At 45.7% G+C, this 8,444-nt stretch overlaps 1 protein-coding gene across 1 annotated transcript in view; it reads left to right on the forward strand.

The window, feature by feature from the left end:
- Positions 1–4,986: 4,986 nt before the first annotated feature.
- Fbxo42 (F-box protein 42) overlaps positions 4,987–8,444 on the forward strand; it is a 54,374-nt gene continuing 50,916 nt past the window's right edge. Inside the window, exon 1 of the mRNA XM_031379324.1 lies at positions 4,987–5,262. The gene's annotated coding sequence lies outside the window, so the exon portion shown is untranslated. The remainder of the gene's footprint in view (positions 5,263–8,444) is intronic.

The raw sequence follows: 8,444 nt of genomic DNA on the forward strand, positions 1-8,444 counted from the left end.
TAATGCTGCAAAAACAATAACTTTTGATCCACTGAAGTGGGCAAACAGGAGGCCAGCAAGCCCTGAGACGTGGGGCAGGTCCTTTCTTCTTTTGGACTGTTCGCTTCTCTACATGGGACAGAAAACCTCACAGCTAAGACTGCAGGGCAGTTTTGTTTTTCTTTTTCTTTTTTTCTTTAAAATATATATTTTTAAAATTTATTTATTTATTTACTGTAGATGAGTACACTGTAGCTGTACAGATGGTTGTGAGCCTTCATGTGGTTGTTGGGAATTGAACTTTTTAGGATCTTTGCTCCTTCCAGTCAACCCCTCTCACTCCAGTCAGCCCCGCTTGGTCTGGCCCAAAGATTTATTTATTATTATAAATAAGTACACTGTAGCTGTCTTCAGACACACTAGAAGAGGGCATCAGATCTCATTATGGGTGGTTGTGAGCCATCATGTGGTTGCTGGGATTTGAACTCAGGACCTTTGGAAGAGCAGACAGTGCTCTTACCTGCTGAGCCATCTCTCCAGCCCGGCAGTTTTGTTTTTCAAGGGGAAGCCCCAGAAGTTGAGATTGTGGCAAGACTCATGTATTGGCAGAGACCCTAAAACATGTGCTTCTGTTTCTGGCGAAATGACCTTAGCCATTGTTCATGCTTGGCTTTTATGTTAGGAAGTCACCTTCAACCAGGTGTGGTAGGAATGCAAACACAAAGACCACAGTGAGACTGTCATTGGTACAAGCTGAGGACAGGATAGGTAGGCAGTTAAGGTTTGAGTGGCGGGCACACAAGCCCATCCATACACATGTAAAAATGAAACTAAACAAACGAACAAAAAACTTAAATGCTGGGCTGTATGTGGTTTTCTTTTTTTTTTTCTTTCTCTTTAAGCAAAAGAAAAGTTGCCAGGTAGAGCTGGCGCACGCCTTTAGTCCCAGAACTTAGGAGGTAGAGGCAGGCAGATCTCTGAGTTCCAGGACAGCCTAGCGAGTTCCAGGACAGCCAGGGACTCATAGAGACACTCTCTCTTGAAAAACAAAAGAAAGAAAGGAAAGGAAAGTTTGAGAAGAACATACTGGCATATGTCTTTTTTGTTTGTTTGTTTGTTTTATTTTTTTCGAGACAGGGTTTCTCTGTATAGCCCTGACTGTCTTGGAACTTACTCTGTAGACCAGGCTGGCCTTGAACTCAGAAATCTGCCTGCCTCTGACTCCCAAGTGCTGGGATTAAACGTATGTGCAGATTTGAGGATTCTAGGTAGGCTCTGTACCACTGTGAACCATGCCCTCAAGTCCAATTTACATTTTATTATACTTCCTGTTGTGCTTTTGAATACTGCACTTTGTGCATATATTATCTAACCTAAATAACTAAAACCATTAAACACTTTCTGTAACTATCTGGACAGACTCTAAGGAGAGCACATTTAAACTTACTGGACTGATCTGAGCACCTTCTTTCATCCCGGTTTCTTGCCTCTAACCTCCCCCCCTCCCCCGTTCCCTATACCTGTCCCAGTCTTTGTGTGGTCAAGAGACAAATCTGAACCATTATTATCTATTCTCTCCCCCATTAGAGATAATAGTCAGTTCCCTCCTGATGGTCCAGGTCCATGTAATCACGTCTCCTGTTTGTCAGAAGTTTTACGGAGTTCAAGAGCCTAGGCTTTGAAGTGACGTGACCATCTGGGCTTGAACCCTGCCTGTTTTGGTGAGCTACTTAACCTGGAGAAGATTGTTTCTCCATTTGTACAATGAGCACAAGGGTGGCACCTGGGTTGGGTACCTAACAAAATGACTACTGAGTGAGGCTAGGGAGAAGGCTCATTGGGAACATGCTTACAGCACAAGCCCGAGGACCTAAGCTCAAACGGACAGAACCTTCCTGAATCTGGGCTTAGTAGCCTCTGCTGTCTGTTAACAGTATCTGTGATCGTGATTGCAGTGTGCCTACAGTGTCCCTTGATGCTTATGGGCCAGAGAGCCTGGAGTACTCCAAAGGGGACAAAGAAGGCCCGTCTCACCTGAGGTAGGAGGGAAGGACAGACAGCTGCAGTTGTCCTCTGATTTCGACACACATGCCATAGCACAAGCATGCATATGCACACATATATCCTCGAGTACATTGTAAAAATAAAAACTATCAGAAAACGTGAACTGTGATTAGTAATAAATAGTTCACTTTAATAACTTTTCTGTGTATTGCAGTTAATATGAACTCATATTTATTGTCTTCCTTGTAAGAGATCTTTATGTATCAGGGACCTTGCTTACAGCACAAGCCCGAGGACCTAAGTTCAAATAGACAGAACCTACCTAAATCTGGGCTTAGTAGCATCTGGTGCTAGTTTTACTTAAGTCACAGGCTGGTGACATGGCTCAGTAGGTAAAGGCAATCGCTGCCAATCCTGATGACCTCAATTTGCTCCCTTGGAACCACATGGTAGAAGGAGACAGCCAAGTGCTCTGTGTGGGTGGTCCTCAGACCTCAATCCACTCCCTCATACACACTCTCAGAAATATAGATTAAAATCTTGTTTTTATTTATACATGTGTATATGTACAACGATATGTTCTACACACATATATACACACACATATATATACATCCTACACATATATATGCGTGTATACTCATGCTGTAATCCCAGCACTTAGCAGGTTGAGGCAGGAGCATCACTTTTAAGTTCAAAGCCAGTCTGTACTACATAGGAATTATAAGGCTAGCCTGTTCTACATATAAGGCTTCTAATCAAAAACCCTCCAATTGGGCTGGGTATGATGGCAAACACCTTTAATCCCAGTACTTGGGAAGTAAAAGTGAGATCTCTGTGAGTTTGAGGCCAGCCTGGTCTACAAAGAGAGCTCCAGGCAAATTAGGACTCACAGTGGGACTCTATCTCAAGCAAAAAACTCAAACAACCAAAAAGACTTATCACATACTCTGGTGCATAGTAGGTGTTCATTAAATATGTATCTGCTGAATCCCCTCTTAGTTCTCAAATTCCCAGTTCATTCTTTGTTTTTTCCCCAGTTCTTTTTTTTTTTTTTTTTTTTTTTTTTTTTTTTTTTTTTTTTTTTTTTTGGTTTTTTCGAGACAGGGTTTCTCTGTGTAACCCTGGCTGTCCTGGAACTCACTCTGTAGACCAGGCTGGCCTAGAACTCAGAAATCCACTTGCCTCTGCCTCCCAAGTGCTGGGATTAAAAGCCTATGCCACCACTGCCCAGTAGCAGCTTTGTTTTAATCATATATATATATATATATATATATATATATATATATATATATATGTGTGTATGTGTGCATATATATACATATGTATGCATGTGCATATATATATACATACATACATACATGTATATATATATTAGATTTTGTTTTATGGTTGTGTGTGTGTGTGTGTGTGTGTGTGCTGGGTGGGTAGGTGTCAGATCCCCCGGAGCTGGTATTAGACAGTCGTGAGTTGCTTGTGGGTTCTGGCAAATGAACTCAGGTCCTCTAGAGAGGTGCAAGCAGGAACTTATTGCTGAGCTGTCTCAGTCCAGCTTGAGTTTTTAGAACATGTTTATAACGTAGATTACAGGGCTGGAGAGATGGTTAAGGACATGTACTGCTCTTGCAGAAGGACCCAGGTTCAGTTCCAAGCACCCACATGGTGGTGGTGGTGGTCACAACTGCCTGTAATTCCAGTTCCAGGGGATCTGACACCTTCTGGCCTCCAGGGATACTCACATACATGGTGCACACAATATGCTCAGCCACATGCAGTATTCACTGTACCTATGTTCACATTGTTTTGAGAATGAAGATCAGAGGGGAAACTGTGGGAGTTGGCGTTGGCTTTTTACCTCTATCATGTGAGTTTTAGGGATTGAACTCAGGTCTTCAAGCTTCGGGGCAAGCACCTTTACCTGCTGAACCATTTTGCAAGCCAAGACTTCTTTCTCTTTTTCTTTGAGACAGGGTTTCATTATGTAGACCATGCTGGCCTTGAACTCAGAAATCTACCTACCTCTGCCTCCCAAGTGGCTGAGATTAATGGTCAGTTATCATGCCAGGCCACATTAGTTTCTCACATACTGTGTGCCGGAGTTTGTAATGCTCATTTGAGGAACATAAGTGTTTTGCAGATTGAGGTTCCTCAAAGTAGTTTCAAACTTCTGGATCAAGCAATTCTTGCCCTTAAACCTCCTGCATAGCTGGACTTAAAGGAGTGTCAGCAAGTCTTGTGGGACTTCTGATCTAGTACTATGTATGTATGTCCCATGGGCTACTAGCCTTGGAGGTCTATTTTATCCCAGGGCTACTTGCTTAATGTCTCAGAGGGCTCTGATTGCACAAGAGGTGAACTCTCTGTATCTTGCATTTTCTTAAACCACACCTATAGGGATAGGTTCTAGAAGATTTTCACCTACACACAGCTTTCTTTCTTTCTCTCGAGACAGGGTTTCTCCTGTATAGCCCTGGATGTCCAGGAACTCACTCTGTAGACCAGGCTGGAAAACACAGCTTTCTTGAAGCTTTTGTGGGAGCGGGACCACACTCCTCGGTGATTGCCACAATGGGAAGCACAGAGAAACACACAGGCCTGTTTCCTCCAGGGCTCTGCTCTACATGGGGAGCTTTGAGACTGGGTTTCCTCCTTTTTTGTAGCAACATAGCTGCTGCTACGGTTTCTAACGTGGTGAGCTTCTTCGCCTGCCTGGCGATATCTGAAAGGCACTTCCGTTCGCCACTGCCCTTTCTCTATGCTCAACCTGTGGGTACCTGGGGGGCACAAATGACTTAATCTAAGTCTGCAGTTTCAAATAATCGGGAACATAGCTAAGATACCGGCGCTCACCCGCGCCGATCCCAGACCAGAGTCCTAGAAAGCTCAGCTCCCTCGGCCCTTCTCAACATGGCGCCGCCCAGCGGCCATCGCGCGAAGACCGGTCGCGCTGACGTGTGTGTGCGCGCGCGCGCGCGCTTCCTCCGCGCCCCGCCCCGCCCCGGCGCATGCGTACTGCGCGCTGTCTTCTCCCCGGCTGAGCAGCGGCGGCGGTGGCTTCAGGGACAGCGGCGGCGGCGGCGGCGGCGGCGGCGGCAGCCGCGACGGCGTTTGGAGTGGAGGAAGATGGCGGCTCCCGGCGACCCCGGGCTCCGGCAGCGGTGAAGATCCCCCGAGCACAGTAAGCACTGGCCTGAAGCAGAGCGGCTGTGCTCTGGCCCTGGCTCCTTCGCCACCGTCGCCGGAGACGCGAAACCGAGATCGCGGAGCGTTCTGGACCAGGTGAGTTGAGGCCTCTCCCGGTGCGGGGCCCCGGCCAGGCGCCGACGCCGCCTGCGCTTTATGCCTGGGGAGCCCTGGGCACCCCGAGTCCGGCGCGGGCCCTGTGTCCTGCGCGGGCGTGGGTCTTGGCGGGCCTGGGGTCTTGCTGTCGTCATCCTCGGCTTCCCAGGCTGAGGTGGGGACAGGCGCCCCTTTGCAGCCAGTCCTCGGGACGGGTGCAGACCTGTGCCCTCTCCTCCGTAGGGTGGTCCTGATCCTCATCCGGGCCGGGAGAGGATGCGCGGCCGGGGGGGAGGATGGCTTTCGGGGTGTCATGGAGCCTCACCCCGCCCCCTGAAACCCTTAAGTCCTCGGTGAAGAGCGGGAGACCGCTGCCCTCCCGAATTGGGGCTGCGGCGAGGAGGGCCGGCGTCTCGGAAGCTGCAGCTGCGGAGAGATGATTTTTGGAATTGGCTGACGAAATGAAACACAAGCAGTTCCTTTCCTGACCCCTAGCCGTTTTGAGTGTTCTCTTAGGCGTGGGAACTGCAGCTCTCCTGGCTGGAGACAGCAGTCCACGTTTGTGACCGAGGAAGGCTTGCCCTGGTGAGAATTGTTTGTGGAGGGTGGCAACGAGTTTGTAAATCAAGAAAACCACAATTGGGTGAGATCCTGATAGTTTCAGCAGAGAAAACTTCAGATGCTGAGGTGGGTTGGGAACCTTTGGAATAAACCGATTGCTTTGTCTGTTGGATCCTCTGAGTTTTAGAAGGAAAATAAAAGCCTCATTTCGTTTCTCAATGATCAAAACGTTTGGACATTACTGTGGTAGATGGATCTAGATGCAGAACCAGGCACATTACCGGTTTTCACTTGCTGGAGGCAACACTCGACCATTTTTGTTATTTATTTATTTTTCTCAGAACTTTTTCATTGTTGTTTAAATGGTAGTAACTGAGAGACTTTGGTTTCATTTCTCTAGGGTAGAGAAGACGTTTGATGGTAGGTGGCCTTTCATTGAGCAAGAATGGCTTCACTTGGAATTGTGCTGTTGTGAATTGTTGGGGTCATCTCTTTTGCCTGGACACACCAAACGTTTTTTGTAACACATCGGGTTTTGCTTGTGCTTAAGAATGATGACATCATGGATTTAAAGGGACAAGGGAAATTGGCGAAGAGATACCATCACTTAGAATTCAGTCTGCAGCTCTTAAGCTGGATAGGGATGCCACTTGTGTCATATTTCTGACAGAGAGTATTCAATTGTCTTCTCTGGTTGGGTGTCCTTTCTGTTGCATGTTAATCAGTTTATATCCAGTAGCTGTTCACTTTAGAAATAATCCCAATTTAATATACCGTTCAATCTACATTGAACCGTGAGAGCTTTATGCACTTCGCTTTAATGACACTTTAATGACAAGTATTAAATTAAAATGACAATTAGTTCATTTAATATTAGCTGGCTCTTTGACCTTTTTCCCCTTTCTTAAATCAGTTTTCTTTTTTTATAGAAGTGTATAGATTTCCTTAGTTTCTTAGCTAAAGATGTAAGTTGAACCAAGGGTAGGGAATTGGAGGGTTGCTCTGCCTATTAATTTGCTAATAGAGGATGGTGGAATCATTGGTGGCTTGACGTGCTCCTGGCCATCTGTCTCGCAGCTGTACTACAGCGTCAGGTTTTGGTGGGACTCGGAGCGTTTCAGCTTCTTTCCTTACCTGACTCTCAGGTGCAGCATGAGAGTGACGACGAAAAACTGGTAAGGATGGCTTGTTTGTTGTTTGTTTTTAGATTTATCTTTTTAAGTTTAAGTTTATGGGTATTTTTGCCAGCATGCACCTGTGTGTTCCCATTTGCATGCCCAGTGCCTTGTGTCCATCCCCTGCAACTGGAGGTACGGACTGTTGTGAGCTGCCATGTTGGTGCTGGGAATGGAACCTAGGTCTTCTAGAGGAGGAGATAGTGCTCTTAACTATCTGTCCAGCCCCTGGATGCTTTTTCCTTTAAAGATGTATTTTTGTTATTTAAAAAATTGTGTGTGTGTATGGTGGGGGGAGGAGGAGGACAGTAGAGAGAAAAACTATCCATGCCTTAGCAGAGGCTAGAGGCACTGTCAGATCCCCTGGAGCTGGGGTTGCTTGGGTTGCCAGCCGTCTGGTTTGGTTGATAGGAGCTCAGCTTGGATCCTCTGTAAGATCAGAAGGCACTTTTAACCACTAAGCCATCTCTCTAGCCCTAGAATGCTTCTTCAATACTTTATTTTTATTTTTATAATTTTAAATTTTTTTGGTTTTTCAAGCAGGGTTTCTCTGTGTAGCTCTGTCTTGGAACCCACTCTGTAGACCAGGCTGGCCTTGAACTCAGAGGTTTGCCTGCCTTTGTCTCCTGAGCACCACACATTAAAGGTGTGTTCCGCCAATGCCCAGCTCCTAGGATGCTTCTTAGTGTCAAACATCATTTTATGTAGCTGTGTGATTGCTACCTTCTGTAAAGAGCTGGCAAGGGAAAGGCTAGCAACGCCTGGGTTTATAAGCATGCTGAAGTCTCCAGGGAGGCTGCTCTAGAGATGAGAAGAGTGGTTATGTGTTTTCAGGGCACTTTAGTTAGCGAGTTAACAATTCTTAATAAAGCCCAAACTCCTTGGTTCAGTAACAGGATTTCCACTTTACAAGATAATTGTGTAGATAAAGAGAGAGAAGGCTTGTGAAAGTGCCCTGAAAGAGTGTACTCTGAAATATGGAAAATAGTTGGTCATGGCAGTGCAGGCCATTGATCCCAGCACTCAGGAGGCAGAGGCAGGCAGATTTCTGTATGTTTGAGGCCAGCCTGATCTACATAGTGAGTTCTAGGATAACTAGGGCTACATAATGAAACCCACACTATTAAGGGAAAAAAAAAGCACAAGAGAAATAGAAGATCATATTTACAATAAAACATGTATTAAGACATCTTGTATGTGTTGGTACTGAGGAAGGAGGTACTGATGATTTCCAAAGAAACCTTTTTTATCTAAAAATTGTTTGAGGTTGGTTGGAAAGCCAGACTAGAAAATCAGTGAGCTTATGGTAGGTAAGTGTGCTCCTCCAACCAGGGGAGAGAAGGGAGGTTCTCAGAGCTTTGTCTACTCTGTTAGTCATTTGTTTCTTTCTTTCTTTCTTTTATTTATTTATTTTTAATTTTTGCTTTGCTTTTTTTTTTTTTTTTT

Source organism: Mastomys coucha, unplaced genomic scaffold, assembly GCF_008632895.1.
Source record: "Mastomys coucha isolate ucsf_1 unplaced genomic scaffold, UCSF_Mcou_1 pScaffold18, whole genome shotgun sequence".
In the NCBI taxonomy this organism is placed as follows: Eukaryota; Metazoa; Chordata; class Mammalia; order Rodentia; family Muridae; genus Mastomys; species Mastomys coucha.